The 13,242-nt window shown below is 41.5% G+C and overlaps 1 protein-coding gene across 5 annotated transcripts in view; it reads right to left on the bottom strand.

Moving 5' to 3' along the window:
* NCOA2 (nuclear receptor coactivator 2) overlaps positions 1 to 13,242 on the bottom strand; it is a 301,828-nt gene that overhangs the window by 282,723 nt on the left and 5,863 nt on the right. Inside the window, exon 1 of one of the 5 annotated variants that reach the window (XM_058444591.1) lies at positions 12,382 to 12,667. The exons of 3 other annotated variants lie outside the window; for them this stretch is intronic. The gene's annotated coding sequence lies outside the window, so the exon portion shown is untranslated. Of the gene's footprint in view, positions 1 to 12,177; positions 12,326 to 12,381; positions 12,668 to 13,242 lie in introns of those variants that run through there. One more of the 5 variants, XM_032759595.2, reaches the window with a different exon arrangement.

The raw sequence follows: 13,242 nt of genomic DNA, 5'->3' as shown, positions 1-13,242 counted from the left end.
TTCGTCTCCATAATGTTACTCCAAATAAGTGTTTGAATAAAAGCTTTCTGTTTAGCCAAGGGGGCTGTAAAATTAGTGTCTCAATTTCTATCCCCCTCCTTAACATGAGCCTAAAACAGAAATCTACTTCCCAGGAGGGAAAAAATATCTCAAGTTGTTAGATGGTAAATGTCTCATGGTCAGATACTACCTCTTCATTTGCATCTCCTTATGATCTGCCAGTAGAAAGTTTGTCTAGGCCCAGACCTAGAGACTTCAGAAGGAATATGCCATGAAAAGGTCCAAGGATGCCATCACCTCAAGCAATAAGCTCTCAAAGGTTGGCTGTGCTTCTTCAGCCCTGATCAAACTCAGTAACATATTAACAACTTAATTTCCTAACATTTCTAGAGAAACTGAAGTCTGACGCCCCAAAATTGACAGAACAATTGCATCCTCTTCAGGACAATTGACTTAGACCCTTTAAAAAGTCTAAACAAACAAAACAAACCACGAGAACTGGTCCACCTTAAAAGAGATGAAAGGGAGAGAACAAAATGCAATGAGTGAACTTGATTAGATCCTCGTTTGAAAAACAAAGCTGTTAACAGCCATTTTGGGGACGGCTGGAAAAACTGAAATAGAGCTGATATTAGATGATATTAGTTTTCTTAGGTTTAATAATGGTACTGTGTGTGTGGTTACCTAAGATAATGCCTTGATTTTAAGGCAATGCACTTTATGGATGAAGAATCATATCTGTAATTTACTTTGAAATGGTTTATCCAATATACATACTCAAACCACACTGTGGAGAGAGTAGCAGGAGAAAGAAAAAACATTTATAGCAAAATTTATACAGGAATTCACTGTACTATTTTTCAACCTGTGTGTTAGAAAATTTTCATAATAAAAAGTTGGGACCAAAGAAATCCTTAGTCCTCCCTAAACCTCAATACTTTTCTAGCAGGTTTTTTTGTCAGGAACTGAAAACAAGAACACACTGAAATAACAGTATTTAGCCTCTCACTCTACCACATTATTAAAGGATCAGGGGAGCTAGGAGGGGAACAGGACACTGCACAAAGCGCCGCCCGCTTTTCCATCTGAGTCGCACAGTGTTTCTACGATTTAACGTTCATTGGTTGGTGGCAGAAAATGAAAAGATGACAGACAGATGGATAGCCTTCTGACTTATTCTGCAAATAAAAAGATCCCACAAAATAAGAAATTATTATTAAAAGGAGAAATTTGGGAAGAACGTTGAGAACATTTTTACAAGTGTTGCCACAAGAATGTATTAATGTGTGAACTGGAAGGTCTTTGCTCCTTGGATAGTTGTAGAATTTCATTATTTATCTATTAAGACATCAGCCCTTTAATGATGCCTTCATTCTCTTTTTTTTATCACTTCTTCAATGGAAGTAGTTAAGTGCCAACCCTGGTATACTTTCTTTGTATTTGGTTTTGTTTTATTACCTTTTCAGAACGACTGAATTTCCCCAAGGTTTTCTTTACCTTTTCCTCCTCTATCCACTATAAACTGATATTATTACTCCCTCTTCTCACTCCAGTGGCAAAATATTCTGCAGGGGAAAATTTAATAAGTCCAGGTGTGAAAAATGTCCAGTTTTACTGAAGTGACAAAGCCAAAAATTTAATTCTTTATTGTTCCTGATTTGAAGGTTCTAAGAGGACTGCCTTCCTTTTCCATAGAATGTTTTTAATAAAATCTGTAACTGATCTATTAAACAACTTACTAATAACCTTTGAATACTTTTGGACTCTCTCTCTTTTTGTTTGGATTGAGTTATTAAGTAAACTAAGATCAGTAATACAAACTCCCAAAATAATTGGGTTTTATGACAGAAGGCTGCTTCCTAAATTTTAGAATAACTCATCATTTTCTCTGGCCAAATCAAAGATAGTGAGCTTGCATGGTCAACACATGTTCACAAAAGGCCAGGTACAAAGGTTCACGTAAAGGGCAGAAGTGGGGAAAACTGTGTTCATGACAGACCCCTCCATTAAGTGTTTGAGGATATTATTCTATAAGGCATGGGGAATGACATTATTAGAAAAGGAATATCTGGGGGAAGATCAATCTATTAATGACTCAAAGCAGAGAAAGAGGTCCTGTTAAATATCGGTCTAAAACACAGTTTTAAAATGAAAGCCTTCACACTGTCTTCTATACACTATTTGGGTGGATGGGAAAATGAATAGTGTATGTGTGTAAATATATAGCTATTCTCCATCCTTACTATCTCCCCCTGTTAGCAAACTAGCAAGAAAACAATTTCCTAAGTCATTCAGACAATATACACCATTTTAGGCATATTTACAGGACACAACATACAAACTGTAATTAATATCAGACTAGTCAAAGAATTTTAGTTCACAGTTTTTCTCCTGACATTAAACTTCAAAGAATGTATATCAAAAGATCTAATTTGTTTTACTAACAATGTTATGAAATAATCATCCATGTATTTATGTAAACCTTACAAAAAAAGCTTTTTTTTTGAGATGGAGTCTCGCACTGTCACCCAAGCTGGAATGCAGTGGCGCGATCTCAGCTTACTGCAAGCTCCGCCTCCCAGGTTCATGTCATTCTGCCTCAGCCTTCCAAGTAGCTGGGACTACAGGTGCCCACCACCACACCCAGCTAATTTTTTTTTTTTTTTTGTATTTTTAGTAGAGACGGGGTTTCACCGTGTTGGCCAGGATGGTCTCGATCTCCTGACCCTGTGATCCACCTGCCTCGGCCTCCCAAAGTGCTGGGATTACAGGCGTGAGCCACCGCGCCTGGCCCAAAAAAAACTCTTGCAGTAAGTAGCCTATTCCTCTTGAATAACAAGTATCATAAACTGACTACTCAGTCTGATACTTGATAAACTACTAGTATCCTTAAAAATCTTTCAAGCTGCAATGGCATGTACTCACAACTCTTGATTTATTCCATATATACCTTCATTAATTTGCAGACTTACACCATGGCTACTCTTTGCACTGATATTTTCCATCTGCATGGTCCAACATTTTCCGCCTACATTCATACAGCAACTCTCAATATTCCTGCAAGTTTCTCCTTAGGCTGCCTCCAGTTTCTTTCCATATGCATTTTTTTCTCCATTATACACTCAATTAATTCCTTTCTTGAAAGGAGTAAACGTCTATGAAAACCTGTGGTAGTCCCAAAAATGTGGGATTAAGCTCCCAGGGATACCTGAACCTCAAAAGGAAATAGGAAGGAGATGCGAAAGGGAAAACTCTCTTTACCCCTCGGTGGGAAGACATTGCCACCCCTCACTCCTTCCAAGGGCCCTAGAGGTACGCAAGCTCAGTGAAGACAGGGAACTCAGCCTCTGAAAACCACAAGCCCCAGAAAGCCTTCCCTTGCCTTAGGACTACCTACTCTTTATCTGATCTTGGGTGCAGGTGTGCCCCCACTTCTGTCCTAAGGGGGGGAAAACAATCCCCAAAATGCTCAGTCTGGTAACACAGATGATGAAGGCAGAAGAGCTTTGGGGCTTAGTGGTGCTTTAAGGGCACAGGCCATCAGCATTGCCATCCTGTTCCACAATTAAGGATTCAGATCAAAAGGCTCTCTCTATACATGAGCTCCTGGTGGGATATCCTGAATCATACAATTGTAGTGCAAGTGAGCATCTAGGGCCTCCACCTGCTGAGACTTGCCCCATCCTCTATCTACCTACCAAAGGCTCCCTCTTTTCCTCTCTTCTTCCCTCCCCACCAAAGGTCAGCAGCTGGCCCCCAACATCCCCCAGCCCCCCCCCACACACACAGTGAGAGGAGGCAGGGAACAGCTGAGGCCTCTCCTAGTGACTCCTAGTTCATGACGCCTGCAAGAGTCTCAGATCACCCTGAAACCCACATGCAGGGCCAGGCCAGGTGTGCCCAGGCCCAGTTCCTTCCTGACCAAGCCTTTGCTTCCCTGGAGCCTAAAATCTGGGCTCCCCTTGTCTCCAGGCTCTCTTCTCCGCTAAATGTGTTTTCTTAAAGTGAAAATACTTAATACTAGAAATGAGATAATAAACGATCGTGAGAATGCTGCTATTGATTGCATGAGTGTCCTTTAACCAGGAAATAATGCTCCAGTTTTGTTTTCCAATGCCCTTCAACGTCCAGGCATTTTGTTGACTTCTATTGTTGTTGTTCACTGTCAATACGTTCAGTCAGCGAATATAATGTCATTTTTTTGTATTACATGTAATAGCTTAGAATATTCCATTCTATTAGGATTGTTAATTAATTGTACAACCCTTTGCTTAAAATAAAAAGTAGCACAGCATAAGGAAATGATAGTCATGTGGTTTCCCATTTCCTTCACTAGGTTTCATGACGTACTATCTATTTAGAAAACAGTACAGTGGTGCTCAAATACAATAAAATAACATGTTTTTGTTTTTGTTTTTGAGGCGGAGTTTCACTCTTGTTGCCCAGGCTGGAGTGCGATGGCGCGATCTTGGCTCACCACAACCTCCGCCTCCTGGGTTCAAGCAATTCTCCTGCCTCAGCTTCCCAAGCAGCTGGGATTACAGGTGCCCGCCACCATGCCTGGCTAATTTTGTATTTTTAATAGAGACGGGGTTTCTCCATGTGGGTCAGGCTGGTCTCCAACTCCTGACCTCAGGTGATCTGCCCACCTCGGCCTCCCAAAGTGCTGGGATTACAAGCGTGAGTCACTGTGCCTGGCCAAAATAACATGTTTAAATGAAATAAATATTTTTACATCACACTTGTATGAAAAAGCCTTAAGGAATCAAAACATTAATATTACTTAAAACAGTAACAAGAACACCACAAAAAATAAGTCTCAAAATAGAATTACAGAAGTTGAAAATATATTGAGAAACTCCAAAGAGGCAGGCATTCTTCAAGTTTTAGCAATTTGACTACAGTTTTCACCAATCTTAAATTGTCTTAATATTTTCAGCTAACACCATTTTGATGGCTTTAATCACCACTTTCATGACATCTAACACTGTAGGGTTTATAACAATATCCTTAAACAGGGAAAAAATAAAATACAGATATAAAAGCTAAGGAATGTAATACTCGATCCTACTACAACAGACGCTCAGCCCGTCTTCTGAACCACAATGTTGTCTAGCAACTAACTCCAACAACAAATCAGCCAATACCTCACTACTCTTGGGTTAAGCGATCTTAACACAGGCGCAACATAACTACTTTCTTAACAAATAGCTGGCTTCTTCACTAAGTGCTTTTGGCAGAGTAAATCTGTTTGGTAAAGGGGAAACTGTGGATCATGATCAGACATGATCTACATACATGAAATCCTTAATGATAGTAACAGACTTCCCTCGTAATCTTGATTGTATTCTTTTCACTACCACTTATATTTAATCTTCAACTTGAAGAAAAAATCAAAGTCAGGGAAGAAGAAAGATAAAAGGAGGTAGAGGAGAAAGGTGTGCAAAGATTCATACCCAAAGTGAAGCGGTCATAAGTTTGAACCATTATTTATCATTCCACCCTGATGTCAAAGCACTGCGTAGTAAGTGGTCAGCTACTGGAGTCTGGTCTTAATGCCAGGCACATCCTATGCTACATCCAGAACAGGCTGCTGGCACAAGATGGCAGATGCAGGACAGCAGAACCACCTCAAGCACCGGCAAGCCCCCAATGCCTGTCTCCATAACTACAACCTGCTCTTGTAATTTCCAGAAATGCTGTAATATTAGGTTAAATTTGTAGAAATTCATATACTCCCGACATTCAATTCTACTACGGAATTTCCGTATTCCTTATTTAGTAATCTAAAAACCTTTTGACAATAACTGAAAGCTTTTCATTCTTAAGCATATTAACAGTACAATTAGAAATTTTAAGATAAGTTAATATTAAATATTCTGACAAATGCTACTATAATACCAAAGACAAGGGAAATCGTTTCATATTTAAATCATGAACTGATTTTATAAGCAGGAATGATCTGCTGGTAAAGACAATCTTCATTTAGATGGGGACTTCAATGGGCAGAGATCAGTCAGCACCAACAGGAACTACCAGAACTAACACTCTCCAAGTTAAGCCTTGGAAGGTTTTGGGTCATATTTCATATGGACACACTAAATGAATAATAGAAAATACCGTGCATTATATTCTCGTCGATGACAACAGGTCTTCGGTCTCAGTAGCTGGAACACTGTAAGCAATGATCCTACACGTGCAGGTCAAAGAGTTCCCTGAAAGCTCTCCACGCTCCATGCAAACAATTGAGCAGACAGAAGAATTCCACAAACAGCAGAGCAGAAGTCAGATGACTGAATATATTATCAGCCTTCTTTTTGGGACTACAATACCTCAACACCTAGTCATCCATGCTGCGTGATTACAAAACATCCGCAAAACATGCATCACACAATCTGCGCACAACAGTTAAACAATATTAGAATTAAATGTTTTAAGGACATAAGAAGCCAAATACCTGTATCAGCATTCTATCCTTTCTAAGCCTATATCCTCTATAGTGCTCTGTCAATCTATTTTCTACCTATCCCCCACAATCAAGTTTTCTTGAGCTTTATTTTCTGAGCTTTTTATTGTGAGAACAATAGGCAACCTGAATATGCTCTTGCAAAATACACTCCCTACTCTTTTCCTTTTCACTAGTGGAGAATTACTGATCTATGTTACTTCAATAAAGCACTGGGTAAGAGAGCTAACAAGAACAGGGTTCTACCTCTCAATGCTACAGTGAGAAACATACAAGAGTATTGTAGGGGCATCTTTGCCCTGCACTTGGTTTTCAGTAAGCACTTAATAAATGTTAACTATTTTACTTCACCCATATAATTCTTATTTCCTGAAAATTAAAAGAAAAAATCTATAATTTCAAGAATTGTTAAAAACTGAGCTGATGACTAAAAAAGCTAGAGACTATTCGTGGGTCTTAAAATAAATAACCTCTGTGCAGGTATAAGCCCTCCTTAAGGCAACAGTCTGGAAGATGCCTCCTGATATAATTTGCAAGACTGGAACTATTCAAATCTATTCATCCTTCTTATGGACTTAACAAGTAGACTGAGCCTTATAATGTCCCACAAACATTTGCTTTATCAGATTCCTAAAAGAAAGACGTTTTCAGATTCAACCATTCCCTCTGATGTTTATGATTTATTTCCCCCACTCAGTGGCAAAGTTAATTTTTCCTCCCAAAGTTTTGCGCACAGGCACAGGACTTAACCTCACTTTAAGCTTCAGCCTCCTTCTGGAAAATGGAGGTAACCTCTATTTTATAGGGTTGTGGCAAGAATTAAAGAATGAAGCACAACATCAAAAAAGCCTCTATCAGGTTGCTGGCACTCAATGATAGCTGCTATTATCATTTATGTTATCATTGTTACTCTTCTAATACAGACCTTTTAGTCAAGAGCAAGAATGGGCCGGGTGCAATAGCTCATGACTGTAATCTTAGCACTCTGTGAGGCTGAGGCAGGCGGATCACTTGAGGTCAGGAGTTCAGGACCAGCCTGGCCAACATGGTGAAACCTCATCTCTACCAAAAAATACAAAAATTATGTGGGAGTGGTGACATGCGACAGCAGTCCCAACTACTCAGGAGGCTTAGGTGAGAGAATCGCTTGAACCCGGGAGGCAGAGGTTGCACTGAGCTGAGATCACACCATCGCACTCCAACCTGGGTAACAGAGTGAGACCCTGTCTCAAAAAAAGGAAAAAAAAAAAAAAAAAAAGAGCAAGAACAAGCTACATCTAGAAAAACTGACAACCATAGCAGAATACTTGCACAAGGCTGCACTCAGGAGCATTCCATCCTTTAGAAACCTAGGTAGTTAAGGCCCAAAATCAGTAGCCCTAAAGCAGCAACAATCCACAGGCAACGCCTATCACCTTTGCCCAACTAAAGAGTGCCATCCTTACCATACACCACAACACACGACTCAAGGACAGAGAGCACACAACATGATTCCAGAGGAAATAAAACAAAAATAATTATAAATATTCATACCTTCATTAAATGAAATCTACTTGGTTGTAAGGTAATCAGTTAAGGGGACATTAAACAATATTTTTTATTATAAACACTTTAACCCCATTTTCAGGGAAAAGACAACCCAAACCCAAATCAAAGCACAATGTGCTGACATTATATAATTAAAATTACATACACACAAAAAGAACAGATCTTTAGTACTAAAGCAAATTGAAATTAAGGCATATATGTCCCCTCCCACCTCCCCAACCAAAAAAAGTGATCACCCACTCTATGTTCCCCCTTTGATCACTGGCTCTGTAATGGATGGTTTATATTATCAAAGTACACTGAAAAGGCCAGGACAGAGTACTCATCAAATGACTAAATGAAAAAATGAATGAGGCAATAGTTAAGTCAGACAAGAAGGCAAAGACAAGGTCCAAAAAGCCCAAAATGATGGCCAGGTATGGTGACTAATGCTTTTAATCCCAGCACTTTGGGAAGCCACGGGGAGAGGATGGCCTGAGCCCAGGAGTTTATGACCAGCCTGGGGCAACATGGCAAGACTCATCTCTACAAAAAATATCAAAAATTAGCTAGGCGTGGAGACACACACTGTAGTCCCAACTACTTGGGAGGCTGGGTCAGGAGGATCGCTTGAGCCTAGGAGGTCAAGGCTACAGTGAGCTGTGATCATGCCACTGCACTCCAGCCTGGATGACAGAGCGAGACCGTATCTCAAAATAATAATATAATAATAACAACAACAGCAAGACCAAAAAGATTTAAGTTGGCCAGGGGAACTCAAACAATTCGGAATTGGCTGCCTACAAAGCATAAATTCTGCCAGAATTAACAGGCTAATTTCAATTCTCCACGTATCTGTCAGCTGATGCCTAGTCAAAGTAAAGATGTTTTCTTTTCCCTTTAGAACATTTAACTAGTTGCGAATAACTTCTACCTATAAGATTCTGTGTCCAAAACCTCAAAAACAGCTATGTAAAACACCACCATAGGTTCCCTTGTCATTTAATTCTTCTCTAGAAATTTCCAGCCAGAGAACCAACTGAAAATTATCCTAGAATCAACATTTCCACAATCGCATTATGTCATCACAGCCATGGGGACCCAGAAATGTGGTCACTGATCAACATTTCATAGAGTAAACACATAAAATCTTTGCCCTAAAAGCTAACAGTATTAGGATCTACCTGCAGACCACCTAGTCTTTTAATTTCAGTTGCCTTCATAGTTTACCTTTAAGATTTCCACTCCTTTTCATAATCAGTTTTACCACAGCTAAGAGAACTACACCAGCTTCTAAAATATCCACAAAAGTCACATTCTCACCTCTATCTAGAAATTAGCATCTAGAATTCATAAAGTTTTTTTTATGATGTCTGAATTGAAGGTCTGCAACATTAAAATTGTATTTCATAGCTTTTCCAGACATTACTTGTAATAGACTTCAGAGAGTAATATGACATATTCTTTTTACAGCCTGCAATTCATAAAACCCTACTAGAAGCCTTTAAAAACAAAAAAGGAAAAACACAAACACCTAGAACACAAACACTTAGAACCTTTTTTGTTTGTTTAGAAAAGTAAGGCATAGAGAGGTAGAATTAGTCTTAAATATGAAAGGGTACAAAAAAAACTGAAGGTTTTGTTCCGTTTTCCCTTAAATGGCTTTCATTTTTGGTATGAACTATAGTCTTATTCTTTCACTACGGAAAAAGATCCTGATTTGTTGCTGGTTTTATGGTTTGCTGCAATAAAAGACCAATACCTTAAAGCAGTGACTTATTTTCTCCCTCCTATTCTCTTAATCTAAAATCAATAAAGCATGTAATAACATATATTACTAAACAAAACTACATACACAAAATACTAAAGTTAGTAATTTCTTAAATAGCAGTTTTTTCATAACAATAAATAAGCATTAACTTTGCTTTTAAATATAACTTCGATCATGACACAATAATGGCCAAAATATCAAATGAGGGCATGCTGTGCATTTCAGAAAAATTGTTTAAAGAGACCATCCCCTTTTGTATTTTCCTGTACTATCCAACATCCTAAAGAGTGCTTAAAGAATTGCTGTTAAACTCAATACAACACAAACAATTTTTCCTAAGAAATCCAAGCTGTCAACTTATGGGTCACATTTCAACCTTATGTAATTTGAAACAGCTACGGTACTGAATCCTTAAATACAGGGCATATAATGGAAGGACTGCTCACAGATCTTGATGTTACTGAAACTTGGAAAGCTTTAATAAGATACAACTATAAATAAAGACAACTAAGGAGCATTACCCCTTTATCCACAGCCCAAATCCCCCTCCAAGCCTTACATTTTATATTTCCAATAAAATGCCCTTCTAACACTAAGCCAAAATCATCTAAATTATATTTAACCAATGAAGGGTTAAAATCCAAAACATATTAACTACTCAAAACATAACAAATCCGTCATTGGTGAGCTCCTTTTCTACCCTCCTGCTTCAGTATACTGACATCTAAAAGTCAAAGAACTCCTCTGTTTAAGACTGAAATTCCCAGGAGGAGGGAAGCTCAGATCCAGTCTGAGAGCACACAATGGAATCAGAGCTGACGATGCACATCTTTTTCTAGATGTCTCCATATGCTTCAGAGGTTTTTTTCCCCCCAAGCCAGGCATTAGGAGACTTGGTTCTCTCTACCACCAAGAATCTGAGCACATTTTCAAGGACTGTTGCAGAGAATTAAGTAAAATAATGTGTTGCTCTTAAGCATACAAAAGAGAGAAGGGCATATGTCAGAGTGCCCATAAGTAACTAAATTAACAAATGGTGGGGGGTTTTGAATGTTGTCTCTAATACTCCTTACCTCTGTCAGTCTAACTGTTTGGTTTACCTTCTCTGTTTTTACTATTTTATTACAAACAACATCTCAAGAGCTACAGCAAAATGCAATTAATTCTTGTCTATATGCACCCAAAATGATCCTGAATTGGGAATTCTCATGGTAAATTTGAAAACAGTATATTACAACAGAACACATTTGTAAGGTTTGGCAAATACTGTTCCCGAGAACTACAGTCCCCTTCAATTCTTTCTCAGCAATCCAAGATTAATAAAAGCTTGACCTATAGAAAAGATACATATTTTCCACATAAGATACCTAAAAGAAAACACTCCCAAAATTAAATTCATGGGATACTTATGACAAAAATCAATGAATTCATTCTTAATCTAACACTTTTCATTCTTTGAACTCCCAAAGATTCTACAAATTCCAGGTGAGAAAGGGAGCATTACTTCTGTCAGTGTCACCAACAAAGAACAGGAACACACACACATACTCACACACGCGCGCACACACACATGCTTTGTAGCAGCTGCTTTCTTTTTAAAAGACTGCTATTCCTGCAGAGCAACCTGTGATCTTTACAGAGAATCAAAGACCTCTGTTCCTAAAAGTCAAGGGCTGAGAAAGTCACTTGACTGAACGCGCAATAAACAGTTAAAACCAAAGATGTCTCCAAACCTTGTATAAACCAGAAAAGTACCCACAGGCTGTACAATTCAGCAGTGTTTAAGAAAATTAAAATTATTTTTAAGAATCTTTTGTGTGGGAGTAATCTGGCAAACTACATTTTACTCAGACTTTTTTCTGTAGACAAATATTCTTTGATTAGCTTTGCTCCTTAAATACCCACACTTAATGTTTCAATCAGTGATGCTTTAGTTCCCAACTTCATTTTGTTTACCCAAGAAAGAGCGAAAAGAAAAAAAATGCATACCATAAACCACAACTTTTTTTTTTTTAATGACATCCCCAAATGCCGAAGTTTCAAGTGCACTTTGGGAATCGGCGCTCTAATTAAACAAGGAACCAGTGAAGCCATTACGAACAATGATGCTTTCTACTACCAATAATCAGTTGACGTGATACTACTCCGATGCCTTCATTCTCAGGGTTCCCTTTCAAATTTCATTGTCCCCATTCTGGCGTAGCTGAGTGAAACCGAGACAGAGGTAAACGGATAACTTCTGTCTTCTGTGACCCTTAGCATGTAAACCGGACGCTGAGGTCCAGGACGTGATCACTACAGCATATGCCATTTTAGAAACCGGCCTCGGGGAGTTACTGCCACATCCTAAAGTGGCTTTAGACTTCGTCGTGTCTAAGACAACGTCTATTTCGGTAGGAAAAACATACAGGACCTCGAGTGCCTCGGCAGCATCTCCGGGTCGGAGGCCCTCTAAGTGACACAACCCCAGAAATCAAGGAGCGGGTGACTCGGGGATGGACAAGAGTGGCTCGCTCTCGGCGTCTCCATGACTCCCCCGCCCCGCATGCAACTCTGCTCTAACTGGTCCGGAGAAACCCCGCCCCCTTCCTTCCTCCGGCCCGCACGATTGGCTCACCGACACCCGGCAGGTCAGCTCCCTGCCTTCGATTGGCTCACTGCCCCATCAGTCAGACGCAGCGAGATTCGGGTCGGTGGGAAGGGAAGGCGTCGGAGGTGGTGGAATGGGATTGGGATTAGAAGACGAGGTGGCGGAGGAAGGTATTCAGGCTCCGTCTCTGGTTTGGGAAAGTTTCCCCTACCAGTGACGGACCCAGAACGCGGGAGGCCCAGTCCAGCTCCGGGACAGCGGAAGGGGGATCCGGTCCCCGATTCCCGCCCCTCGGTCCCGCAGGCCCCGGAAACCAATAGAGGGAGGGGGAGAGGGAGGGGCCATCTAACCAGGGACCGACCCACCCCCGGTCTCGGAAGAGGCGCCTCTGGGACTCCCCCGAGGGGAGGAGGCGGGGAGCGCAGCCGGCAGCGACGACCCCGGCCCCCTCCCCCAGCACCCCCCAGGGGCCCGAGAGAGCCGGGTCCCCGTGCCCGGGGCGTGACCGTCGCGAGGCGGCCGCAAGGGCCCCTCCCGCCTCCCGCCTGGGGCCCCGAGGGCCTGTCCCTTCAGGGGCGGGGAGAAGGGGGCGAGAAAAGGGGGCGCTGGCGAGCCAACCCGGAACCTCCCGGTCCGCCTCCCGCCCCCGGCCCCGGCCCCAGCGCGCCTCCTGCACACACGCCCGCACCCAGAAAGTTCAGTCAGGGGCGAGCCCTGCTCGGCGCCGCCGCGGCCCGGCCCTCGGCTCCCCGCCCCCACCACGGCCCGGCCTGCTCGGCCCCAGCGCGCCGCCCGCCCCGCCCCGCCCCGCCCGCCGCAGCTCCTTCCCGTCCGCCCGTGGCGCTCGGCGCCCCTCGCCCCCCGCCCCCGGCGGTGACACGGGCCCGG

Source organism: Hylobates moloch, unplaced genomic scaffold (assembly GCF_009828535.3).
Source record: "Hylobates moloch isolate HMO894 unplaced genomic scaffold, HMol_V3 SCAFFOLD_9, whole genome shotgun sequence".
NCBI classification, from domain to species: Eukaryota; Metazoa; Chordata; class Mammalia; order Primates; family Hylobatidae; genus Hylobates; species Hylobates moloch.
This window is presented reverse-complemented; position numbering and strand designations above follow the sequence as displayed.